Source organism: Nicotiana tabacum, chromosome 19 (assembly GCF_000715075.1).
Source record: "Nicotiana tabacum cultivar K326 chromosome 19, ASM71507v2, whole genome shotgun sequence".
NCBI lineage: Eukaryota > Viridiplantae > Streptophyta > Magnoliopsida > Solanales > Solanaceae > Nicotiana > Nicotiana tabacum.
The window spans coordinates 108,395,378-108,408,978 of record NC_134098.1 but is presented as its reverse complement, the minus strand read 5'-3'; the positions used below and the strand labels follow the sequence as shown (position 1 = coordinate 108,408,978).

The 13,601-nt window shown below is 40.2% G+C and overlaps 1 pseudogene; it reads right to left on the bottom strand.

Annotated features, from left to right (window-relative positions):
- The window catches only part of LOC142173296 (uncharacterized), a 139,076-nt pseudogene that overhangs the window by 121,938 nt on the left and 3,537 nt on the right, over positions 1-13,601 (bottom strand).

The following is a 13,601-nucleotide window of genomic DNA, read 5'->3' as shown; positions in this document are numbered from 1 at the left end:
CATTAGTCTTAGACTTCTTTGAGTTCAGTCAGGCTATACTGAGATTTCCATAGCTTAGAGAAATCATCAACTCTCTTTTTTCATGGGCTTAATCCTGAGGACTTATCCATTCTCGTCACCTTCTCACTCACCCTTTCTTATCCTTATTCCTGTCATAAATCCTTGTCGCTTTACTATACATTAGCTTGCGACCTATACGTATATATTTATACTGCTCGCAACCTTCCTTCAACGTGCTTGCACCATAGATTTTCTTATGTCATTCTGGAACATCAAGCGAGACATCACATCGTCTCTAACTCTTCTTTGCTCTCTTAACTAGACCTCTCGGTATGTAGAAACCATAGGCTAGAAGATATGCCACTAACGATGCCGCTATCATTCCTGGATATTAAATCCCAGCACTTCTAGCCCTCTATGTGAAGTATAGATTATTCACAACCTTCTGTACCTGAGTATCTCGTACGTTATTCATCTTTACCTTACTTACCTTAAAATCTCGCATCACGTCTTCTATCCCTCTCATGACCCCCCTTCCACATAGGTATGATTCACATCCACAACTTGAAGCTCTATTATAATACTTGCACCTCTGGTGCATACATAATCCGGTGGGAGCTTCATGCTGACTTCTTACGTGGCGGGTATTCTTCCAACTGGCTTTATCGTAGAGTCGTCATAAAATATGGCTGTTGTACTATCTCTCCTGTATCTCTGATATTAAGAGTAATTCCGCAATTTTCTCAATCACGATGTCTAAAATTTTCTGGGTCCAATAATCAGACTCCTGATTTACTTAGTTGATGTAACTCTTTAGTTTGCTCTTTCTTCTGATCAGCCTTTATGTAGGCTTAAGCTATCTTCCGATCTGCGACTCGTGGTATTAGTTATTACTTTAGCTTTTCATGGGCACTATGGAATATCCTTGATACAATCTTTTAACAATTCAATCCTTTGTCTATGACCTGGACTCAATTCTTTCTTTTAACTTATATCGGAGTGTTCTACAGCTGTATGATTGTCAACATATATATTGTATGGATAATGCTCCGAAATCTCAAGTGCGTTCATAACGTAACTAACTCTGGATCATTGATCGAATAATTCCTTTTGTTCCTTCTCTACTTTCTTTAAGCGTAAGCTATTACTTTTCCTGGTCTTTCTGTCCCCTTGTTGCGTGCATACTTAACTTATCTTAGTTCCCACACATGCCGGAATTTTCGTGCAACTCATATGATTTCGAATATTACTTTTGATGTTACTTTCCGTTCAGTAGCCACGGTAGGTGCCACTTCCTTATGGAGTGCATACAATGCTGTAGTGAGACTGCTTTTACAAGACCATTTCCTCTTTAGGTCACTGTGCTTAGGTTGAAGCCTTCTTGCTTATTCCTTCAGCTAGTCTTTCATTCTAGTACTTAGGGAGGACCCTCTGACTCTTGCCAATCTGTAGGCTTATTACATTGTATACTCGACGGACCTTTTGATGTCCTTCCTTGCCTATAATTATTCATAATTGCTTACTTCCACACCCTTGTGCTTGTAGGGTTATTCTGAACTGATATTTTGACTGTCTTCCCAGTGAGACTATCTTTTATTTCCATAACATTCATACGGAGCCTTTAACTACCCCAACTCTTATCTGAATATTTCTTAAGTATTATAATGACATTACTACGAGGCTGAATTCACTATATTGGGTTTTACTATGTTTTTCTTGCACGATCTGTTGATTCATATGTAACCACCTGTCTAGCCATAACTAGGCTCTTCCTGAATCAACTGCTAACTTCTCGTTGGCCCATTCTCATATCAATATTCCACGTAAACTTTCTTAGGTTATTTCCTTTATCTTAACTTACCTCTCGCACTGGCTCTTTTTTTTCAATAACATCTTACTTCCTCTCCTTGACGTCGTGCTTGCATAATGTTCTGGAATCGTAGCATATCTGTAGGATTTGGATAAGTGCAATCTCATTTTTATCGCATCCTTCCTTTACCATTCCATAATTACTAGAATCACTTAATTCTGACTTAATGCCACATCACTCCATATTCCCCCCCTTTAAGGGAGTACTGAGAGTTGGAGCTACGACGACCTATCTATAGATGTTTTACCTTTTCATCTTTGGTGTCTTTTCATATCATCAATGACCCTTACTGGCCTTACGGCAATCTTTCTGTACCAAGGATAACAAAATTCCTTACTCACGAGGGTGACACTTAGTGTAACACAGAGTCCCTTAAGCTTAACTTTGCTCACATGGCTTTCTTTAGGGAAGTGTCTTCCTGAATGACCTTTAAAGATTATTCTTCTATCGTCCATTCTATTATTGCTGGAATGCAATCTCTGAAATTCTCAAGATGCCGACTATTATCAAATCACTCAGTTCCTAATTCATGTTTAGTTTATCTTGTTCACCAGCCCATACTGATTTCCATTACTCTGGGGTCTAACTTTTCCTTCTTGTAATTATGTTAGAGTCGCGAACTTCTTTCTCGAAATAAGGGTATGACTTTATGGCCCATGTTCTTTTGTTGTCTCAAGGCCTGTCACCGCTCATCTTTTCCTTCACTTGACTATAGACTCTATACTACTGTCATTTTTTTGATCTACCGATGTCATCCATGTATCACATCTTACTCATAATGCTTTATTAAGTCTCTTCTTATTTCCCGCTAACATTTATGTCTATTACTTTATTCTAAATACTTCAACAAGATATTATTTTGCTTTTAGGTCCCTTTGCTTCATCCATTGGCTCTTCGAATCGCCTAACATTCTTTCTCTACTAGGGACGGGAGCCACACTTAGGTAATATTTATCCCTTCAAGGCTTCCAGTGCCTATCTTTGCAGTATTCATATCTAGCTGTACTATTTTAGAGTGCACCGTCTGGGTGTATCACAAGGAGATCTATTACCACATTTGCAATATCCTTCGGAAATGTCAACTAACACAAATATTCCATTCACCCTTTTTGGGTAACTCTAACCCCAGCCGAACCCTGATATCCGTCCTTCTCTTATACTACTTCTGTTAGCTTCCATATGGCATAAATGAGATGGGTGTGGCAAATTGTACATACCTCTACTACCGTTGAAGGTAACACAAAATGCTTATATCTCCCATCATGAATGGTAAATAATGATATTCTTCATTAACTGGGCGCCTCGTACCCTTCTTCACCTTGCTTTATTTACTTGTTGAGACTTGTACTATCTTCTGAATCTCTCATTGCCTTTCACCATATGGGTGGATAGATATCCTTGCCTTAAGGCTCCTTATCAAGAGGCTTACGCGTCTTAGTACACACATGATCTACTGAAGACCTTACATTTTCTCATCATAAGAATCATGAAAAATCAAGTTCCTCTGACTCAACTCTTCCATATCCGTATTCGATCTCTTACCAACTGGAGGTATCGTCATATTACGGATAAAATAAAAGCTAGGAGAATGAATTCTTATAAATGAGCTCTACCACACGATCTAGAGTAAGAAGAAAGAGTGACATTCCTAAATGCCCTATAGCCTCCTACTTATAAGTGTGGTGCACGACACACCCATAAACAAGACTCTACTAGACACGGCTTATAGATTCCCTAGGACAGAACTGCCCTGATACCACTTTTATCATGACCCAAACCTATGGGCCGCGACGGGCACCCGATACCTTACTCAACCGAGTACCAACATAGAATATCATTCTTATCGTACTTTCATTGGCAAATGGGCCAAACGGGCCATCATGAGCTAACCAGAATGAAAATGGTGGAGTACTCCATATAGGATGACCCAGCCTGATATAAAAACTTACATATGTGACATATGGGCCTATAAGGCCAACATGATCATTTGTAAACTCAAAACATAAGCCGACAAGGCCATACAAGTATCAGTATACATGACATCTGTCTACAAGCCTCTAAGAGTACATAACTATCATAAAGGTCAGGACTGAGCCCCGCCATACCAATCAATACATGTCCTAATTATACTGACCAAATAAGCAACTCCGGAGAAAATGGAGCGCACCACAATCTTCCGCTGAGCTGATAGCCTACTTGGAGGACTCTCGACTTGTCTATCGGGACCTACGGGCCTGAAACGCCTTGTCCCCAGGAAAAAGGGACATCAGTACAAATAATGTACCGAGTATGTAAGGAATGAAAATCAGTAAATAATAGACATGAGAGAAACATGGAGTAAAAGACTCGACATGTTCATCTGCATAGCTCTGTGAATCATTTCATTTTTATAATGTCATGCATATGCATATAAATGTCATACATGCATAGGTATATGCGTTCATAACATCATCAAGCCTCTGAGGGCATCCCATCATATCATTTCGGCCACTGTGGGTAAATCATCAACGTATACCAGCTGATCAGTTGGTGGTGCGTATATAACGCCGTAACCTTTTCCCATATCCCATATACATATAATATATGCGTATATAACGCCATTTGGTCATGGGTCAATGTATATGGATAAATGCATAAGAAATACGTTAATAAGATTTTCTCGGAATGTCATAAAAATAATATGCCTGTCGGATAAATTTTATCAAATACGTATTTTTCTGAGACCCATGAACATAAGATATAATAATAATTCACATTGGGAATCAAGAATATAGACACCCCTATTATTTCTATGAATAGTCATTTATGAAAATTGTGCATTTGCTCGTTTCATATAGATCATGCCAAAAAGAAAGAAGGGATAGCCTTAACATACCTAGAGTAGGGAAAAATTCGTACGATATCCTTGAGAAAGATTGCATCGTACTCCCTTAGAATCGCAAAATCCCGTTGCTAAAATATTACGTAGTATTACTTCTTTTGCTGAAAATACGTTGCTTGGTAGATGTAAAACATCTCCATTTTTGTAAATTTTTATCATTATATTGCATAAGTTTTCTTGCTGAAGTTCATCCGTAACTTGAAGATGAAGTATCTTTATTTTTGTCAATTAAAGAGTGATTTGATGACATTCTTTAATCCAAAGAGATAAGGTGCCCATATCTTGAAGTGTTGCCACCTTGCAAGGTGATTCAAGAGTCACCTAATATATTTCCATGTGGCTGCCATGTTTTGCCTTAGTCTTTATCCAAAAGACTTTAGTTAACTTAATCACTTAATTAATCTCCCACTAAAAATTCATAATTACTCAATTATCCACATAATTAAGAATTATCTCAAATTACTTAAAGTATTGCTCATTTTTAGCACACCTTGTACACCTCACTATCATGGTCATGTGGTACCTTGTATGACACTAGTCCATAAAAATCGGGTACTTTAGCTCGGGCCGCATTTTATCCCAAAATATCAAACTTCGATGAAATTTATTTTCTTCGATTTGCTTACCCTCTCACCTTCACAGATTTACTCATCACTTGTTTTAAATAGCATAATGCTTATAATCTCCAAAATAATCTCATTCCCAAACTTACGTCGATTAACTTACGATGAAACTTTAACATACGAAAATGCGGGATGTAACATCTCATTTTCCGAGCTTCCATCAATTTACTTATGGCGTACTTCCATGTAAAAACGGCCTAAGAGGGTTCTTCTTTATATATTACATAATCGCTAAAGTAGGTAGCCCCGAAAGCCGAACTCAGTAGAGTGGGTTTTGGCTTGCCCCTTTCTATCTTATTAGTCAAACCTAAACGTCCTTATTTCAAAAAACAACGCTAGCACCCTATCTATAATAAGGGACCTTTTCAATTCAATCTCCCATTTGATTTTGGACAGTCAAATATAAAGACTCTTTGTTAGCTCATCGTGCCTCCTTGACTTCTCAAACCGAACTAAGACTGTCCCATCAGAGTATAGCCGGAAGGAGATCTTTTGTATTGAAAGTATCTTCAAACAGCAATCCATCGCGTCGGTAATAAGACTTAGAGTAAACAAACGATTCAAGCTCCTTACAGAATGTAGTTCAGCTTGATAACTCGATAAGCTGTATTGACAGAACAAAACCACTCTTTCAAAGGTGGGATCAATCCCAACCTATTCTTCTTAGCCTAACAGTTTATTCGTGGAAGTAAATTATCCAAAAAGTATCCTTACTAGACCTAACATCCTATCATCACTTTCAGATACAAGGAAGTTGGACTAGTTATTAGACCAACTATCTCACGCTCTCTCTCTCAAACCCAGCCAAAGGAGCACATCTAGTTGAAAGACTCTCATTCTTATTTAGAATGGGAAGATCTTTCAGTTCGTAAAAGCTTAAGCTTAAGAGCTTTATCCATAAGTAATGAGAAGATACTTTAAGAAAACCCTCATGCCTTCTCTGGAGACAGAGATCTTATTGCTACCTCCGAGTATGACAATCTAGTCTTCTAGGCTTTTCGCTTTTAGAATCCTCTTTCTCTCTGATCCATCGTGCGTTCTTTATCCTATTCCGATTCAATTTAGCTTTCTTTTAGTTGCTATATCTTTATTTTGGAGAAAGGTGGATCTATAGGGGAAAGGATAAATATATAGTATTAATAAGAAGATAGTTTGATTTTCTTGTTTGCACATATGTATTGTCTAATCTATGAGAATCAAGCTTTTCCCCTTCCGTAAGCGCACATAGGGAAGTGGGCCCTCGGCTATTGAGAGGACTCCTATTGTCTTTCTTTTATTTACTGGAGTTTCTTGTTCCCGCGCCCCCTGGTACTGAGACCCCCGGTAATCTCTTGCAGGGCACACAAGGCCCTTAGTCTTACCTCATGTAGTTTCTGCTTTCTTGTTGGTTTGGCGGTGCTTTCCTTCCTTTGTGGAGAAAAGATAGAAAGGATGTTTCCCTGATTTCCGTCTGTCGTGTATTCCCCCTTATGTCTTCTGTAAGAATGAGAGGGATGGGCTCCCCGCTAACACTTTTTCAGATATTCCCCGTCATCCCTTTTGGTTTGGGGACGACAAGTACTTCGTCTCGAGTAGGACACCGATCATCTCTACATTCACCTAAGTAATTTCGAAATCTGCTTTCAAGCAGCTCTGTTTTCTAAGGGAGAGTGGACTAAAAAAAGGAGAAGCGTCATGCATCATGCTTTTGTAGACCATCTAGTATACATTAAAGAAAGTGGCTTCCTCAATTAAACTAGCTTCCTCATCTTCTCTTCCCCCCCAACAACTTCACTCCTTAGGAATCACATATTCTTAAGCGAGAAGATCAGACTATTATTATTGAATTTCCATTGTTTACACGTAACTGCTCATTCCCTATATTGTTTTATTCTCAATCTTTCTATTTTCCTTTTTCAGTCTAAAAGGAAAGCGAAGTGACTATCATCGGATAGTCACGAGCGCTTAGAGGATTGAAGTTAAGCGAATCTTACTATCTGAAGGAGCTTATCTTCTTAAAGGACTCTTAATAAAGAAAGATTTTTTGAAGAAAGTTGTTCAAGTAGGGCTTGAAAGAAGCCTGGCGATCCGATCAGAAGATAAAGAAGATAGACGAGAAGATAAGGGGCGAAAGACTTTTTAAAATCCGATCTGTGTAAACATGATATTAATTAGTCTTTGTCCTTTCTTAACAGACTCCGGACGCTCCTTGTCCTAAGCCCCAGGCATCCGGTTACCTTTGCGGATCTCCCCCGCCTACTTTTACGCTATTGTTACTTACGACGTCTCTTCTCTTACGCAATTCCTGACTAGTCGTAGTTTTTCTAAGGACCGGAATAAGAGGTTTCGGCTTTTTGGGGTATTTAACATAACTAATAATTCTATATTAGAAAAGTTTATAAATTTCAAACAATTTTGATCGGTATTCAACTAAGGGCCCCGTTAAGTAAGATGGGAGCCAATACAAAGCTAACAAGAGGGAACCTTGATCTAGACACAGTAGGATCAACTGAGTTAGCAAATCTAATGTGCGTAGAAGAATCCTTTTCCTTTTATTTTTGAATTTGGCACTATTTAAATAAAAAAGAACCTACAATAAGGTTTTCTTCCTTAAATACTAACCCGGCCAAGACTCACTAATAAGGTAACTCTGTCTTGTATTTTTTGGATCAAATCCGGTGACAATTCTCCACTCATGTCCTTCCAGAGCTGGGTAAGTGATTTTCAAGGGCATATCCCCGATCCATTCTTCCCAGCGCTCCTCAATCAGATCCATAACTGCTATTGCTTGTGCAAGAGTAACTAGAGAACTGAAAATTGCAATAAAGTTGTCAACTAAGAAAGACCGGAAGTCCATACGAGCCAGGCTGATATTAACCAAAAGGATACCCTCCTTAAAGGGCCTGAAATCAAAGACACAGTCAGGGATAGAGTTGAGAATGACATTAAAATTGAACAACTGTGTAGGAGTACTAATAAGTTTTGTAAGGGTACACTTTATTTAATTGAGTGAAATTAGGCCAGTAGTCTTTCTGAATGTGATAGCTAAGAACTTTGATTCTTCGCTCGATCAATTCTTGCCATCACGCTCTAGCTTTAGCATCTGCCGAGCACATCTAAGCGAAAAATAGAAAAAACTAGATTTCAATTGGATACCCTTTTCCTCTGTTCCAGGTACAAGTCAAGTTGAATTTACAAAAGAGAATTCAGTGTTAGAAGTATTCAAATCCATAAATTCACTATGAAACAAGGCCAAAACCAAGCCCTAAATTTGAGACTTTGGAAAACTGCAAAAAGTAAACTTAAACTATCAATCATATTAATATTACATCCATCTACACATAGAAGTGTTGGAAAAGAAATCTATCTTAGAGGCAAAGGTTGACTATAAACTTCATCTCTCTCTGGACCTTAGGGAGTTTTTCCAGAGCTGAATTGCGCCTGCACTTCTACCAGAGCAGAATCACGTGTGTACTTGGTGTATAACCTCAGCAGTATCTTCCATCAGAACCCCAAATCGGCAACGAATATGTCCTTTAGACTTTGCTAGAAATGGCCAAACACTAAAAAATAGGTGGAAAATCACCTTAAGCTGGTTGTACTTTTAAGTTCGTTCAATTCACACAGGTAGGGTGATTGAGGTGCGTTCTTCGCAAGTTGTTTACTTTATTCACACAACAAAACAAAGGCATGATAGTACTGTACTCAACTGCTCGTGCCATATGGCTCTTCTACATTCTATAATCTATAATATTTTCATTCATACCAATATACCTGCTTAAAAAAACCAATAATTTTTCAACCCCTCTCACAGTTATCAAACCTGCAATACCAAATTCCTCTCTGCCCTCTGCCCGACAACACAATTCCAATGCTCACAGCCAGTTAGAGCAAAAGCATCCACCCTCGTCTTTCTCTTAAAACTCACCTTAGTCTCGTAAATGTCCTTCCCAAATCCTAGCGTAAGGTGTATGATCCGCCAAATCCATTGCTGAGAAGGTGGTTGTTGTTGGGATGGGTTCAAACTAGACCGAAGGGAGGAGGAAAAATAGAGTCCTCTCTTCCTGGTCCTATCGAACGAGACACTGAATACCTGGGGATTCATCACTAGCTAGGGCTTTTTAATCAAAGCATGGGCATGTGCTATTAAGAGGGAGAAGTAGATCGTCGATTGAAGAGCTAGGTCAGTAAACTTCTATTGGGACTTCTATTGATTATTAATTCGACTCTAGGGACTCCTAGCAGCAAATTAGTCTAAAATAAGGCGCCCCATAGAGAGGCAGGAGATGCAGGAGCCGCCAGTCGGATCGACCAACAAATGATACTCCAGAGAGATGGGCTCATTCGACTAATCAGTGATTCTTGGGCCTACCTAACACATATGTCCTTGAAATAGGGGATTGCTTGATCGGAAAGCTCGGGCAGGAGTAGGACATTCCATACAAATCTTTCTGATCCGCTAGTTGGTGGTCCTCTCCTTAGAGTCAACTGGCTTTCAGCTCCTCTCAAATCCCATTTTTTCATCGACAGGTAGGGTGAATTCTAAGGTTCCTTATTCCGATTGTAAAGTGGAAGAAGAGGAAGAATGGGCACAGCCCCACTAGCAGCCCGCGTTTCCGACTCGAAAGGAATGGAAAATGAAAGAAGAATCTGTGTGCACTATCTATGGTGTGGAGTGACTATCCTTAATCTACTCTTCCCCATCTCCCCCTTTTTTGCCTTCGTCTATTACCGGCTGGAAAGTCTTGACCCAACATTGTATTTGTTTGAAAACTACCAAGGTGGCATTTATTCAATAAAATCTTTTATGTCTATGCCAGCCCAAACTAATTGACTTTTTTTGGAAAGGAAGGAATGCAGGGAAGAAGTCTTTCCTTTCCACTGGTTCTTGAAAACTATCAATCCCCGCTTCTCCCTCTCGCATCGATTCTGCATCAGATAATGAGCCCATGCGGAAACTTTTTCTTTTATTGGCGCCCGATAAGTAGGCTATTAGATTGATTCGAAAGCCTACGAACGCATAAAGGTTCTTATTCGAGCGAGAGCCCAAACAAGTGAGGTGAGAAGATCTTGATTAAAAGCTCCACTATTTTGAATAGTGACAAAGACCTTTTGAAATTCGATCAAATCAATCGAGAATCTCATCATCTATTAGGTGGGCCAACCGACCGACCGAGTTGGGCTGGGCGTCCATGTCACAAAACCTTTCTCTAGCCAAGAATCCCATTATTGATCTAATCGGGGTAGATCCAAGTCACTGGCAAAAGAAAAATCTATAGTTTTAACACTTAGAAAAAAACCTAGAAAAGAGGAATAGTCACTAAGACAAGAGAGTTATAGGTAAGCAAGCAAGAAGGATAGGTGCAAAAAGGTGAGGCAAGGGGCTCTCCATCTCTAGGAAGATTGTGTCCAGCATCTGGTAATCTATGCCTTGCTTCTTCTGGTCGGCTCGTATTAGCCTGTGCTTTATTACAGGTAGTCATTCCCCCGTTCCTTTAGTTCTTTCAAGGGTACATTTTTTTAAGTCACGGTCATGTCTTGGCCCCCCCAGTATAGTGACCGCTTCCATGTTTCCCCCAAATTTCATCAGTTCCAGACTCAAGTGCCTGTTCATCCATCTTCATTCCAAACAAAGGCAAATATCTCCATTGAGTGACTGTAACTGCTATGGTTTACAGTCAATAGTTCTTAACCAACCTTTTTTTTATTAATTAATACTAATTTATTTATTATTATATTATGTCTTTCTTTCTGAAGGGCTTTCGATATATTACACAAAAGTCTTTCAGTGAACTAATGAAGCTATCGAGAGAGTACCAAATGCTGACGGTGACGAAGGTTACCGACTTTCTGTGGATGCAGAGCCAACGAGTTCAGTCGAAGAGCGTAATGAGTCTAAGGTTACAAAAGCCTTCGCCAATTTTGATAGGCTTAACATTGCAAGCAAATAGAGGAGAGAGCTTACCCTTTCTTTCTATTAGAGTCGCGAGCTTGTTGTAGTCGGTCCTAAGGGAAGAACCTTGCTGCTTACTTGCTATATCCCCGCGTCCTTGCACGGCTTGTTCTTTGAGCCCTGATTCTCCCTTGCCCCTCTCCCTGTTCCTACCATCCAAAATAGGCCTATGTAGTATAGCCAAGTGGTAAGGCATCGGCTTTTGGTAACGGAATGCAAAGGTTCGAATCCGTTTACTCCAAATTATGAACACCCGATCAGATCTGTAAAGAACTAGCTGACCACTACAAGGGAAGCAACTAACTGCAGTCCCCGAGCCCGCAAGCCAAAAAAAAGTTTGACTTGAACCTACCTTTGCTAAGAGAAGAGGGAGAAGGGAAAGACAGATGGTAGAAAGAAATCCTTCCAACCGCGGAATTGAATACAAGACTGACTTCGGTGGGTTCTTTTATCCATCTCCTGGCCCTTACTTAACTCATTGTTCAATAAATCGGTCGCTGGTAGATCTGATCGAATCCCGGACACGCGAGAGCCCAGCCCGGGAGGAATGCATGGTTCCTTGTCGCTTCATGGGACGGACGTTCGCAGTCCTCCTCCATCTAATCTAACCCTACCTCATTCGCCCAGGCCTGCTGGCACAATAAGAGAATGAGGGAGCTAATCTTCTTGCTTGTGCAGGCGAGGACCGCTCGGCTAGGGCACGCTAGAGGAGCTAAAAGCCACTTGACTCTAAGGAGAGGAGCTTCTAGTGACTTTTTTCTTTGCTCTTCGACAGCCCTACCAAGTCACTTGAAGCTATGCCGTTTTCTTTGCCCCGTGCTATCTTTTTCCAGTTGCCCCCACCCAATAGCCAATAGGCCGAAAAAGGTTGCAGTCAATTGCCCTTCCCGTTATCATCAAACAAAAGACTACCATACACGCCTTTTGCCGGCAAGCTACCCTCTCCTACCTCATCTATAGGCATTTCTATTCGCTCGCATGCAAGATCAGATTGACTACTCTACTACCATAATTCCGAAGGTTTTTTATTCAAAAGAACGGAAAATAAATAGCTTATTCATAATCTTATAGGCCCCGCGCCGCTTTATTCAACTGCTATCTCATAAAGAAAGGTGGGGAAATCTTTTTTTGATCAATCGCCTGAACCTGCCTTTCTTTCTTTGCCAGGAGGGGTGGCCAAATCACTAATAGATCTCTCAATGGGAGCCTTATTCTATCTAGAGCAAATAGTTTCGGTGGATCCGGTTGATTAAGTCATTGTGTCTGTCGATACCCACCTGCTCGGAGTGCGAGTAAGGGCTCACCTATTGATTGTGTCGTTGCATATTTTTGGGTAGAGCCCCTACCTCCCACGGCTATAGCCAGCACCGGGAACCTAGAAAGGTATAGGCTCCAGTTTATTCAGTCAATGAAGTTGTAGTCAGTTCTGATAATTATGCAGTTTCAAGTGGATGTTTAGTTGGTTCAGCGATAGATATAGACAATGGGGTAGAGGTTCTACAGATACTCGTCTACCTCCTCATTGCCCTAACCTTCCCTATTGTCTCCCTGCTCCGCCAGCGTGACAACTGTCCAAATCATTTGACGCTTCTTCTCACTGAGCAGCCCCTCGACTTCCACTTCTTTTTACGATTTTCTACTTAGCTTGAAAAAAGCCTCTCTTAAGTTTAAGAGTTTAGAAAGGCTATTAGCATGGGAAGGAGCTCAGACTTCCTTAGAAGGAGATAAGCTAGAACTATCTTTGTATGTACGGGTCTCGGTAATTATAGAGTCTAGATAAAATAGGGAAATGAGTTGGTTGTTAGAATGAATGAATGAGGTCGCTGCTTCGCCCTATGGTAACTAACCTTAGTATCCAAATATTGTTGTGGGAAAGAAGCTTTTTGAATCAATAAAGGAAGCCTATTGAATCAGCTTTTGGGAATAGAAGGGGAAGGGGAATATGCCAATGAACTTTAAGAAGGGGACAAAGCTAGGGATGGCAAGGTTCTTTATCAGCGATGCGGCATTACCGCAGTTGTATGTACTTGCATTTTTGCTGTTAGCATGCTTTGATGGCATAGAATCAATAGTTGACACGCACAAAATAGAAAGAAGGGCTCTTTGAACGACTTCGGTGCTATAAAATCTCTTTCCAGAAGAGGGCTATTCTAAAGGCCCTGCCTTATGAAAAAAAGGAAGGATAAGAGGAGGGGAGAGAAGAGAGTAGGCTGCATGTGACAGACTCTGCTCCTATTTCAAATGCTATTCTTGCTGCTTAGCTGGTCTCAAACTCTTCCGGTCTTAAGTTACTTA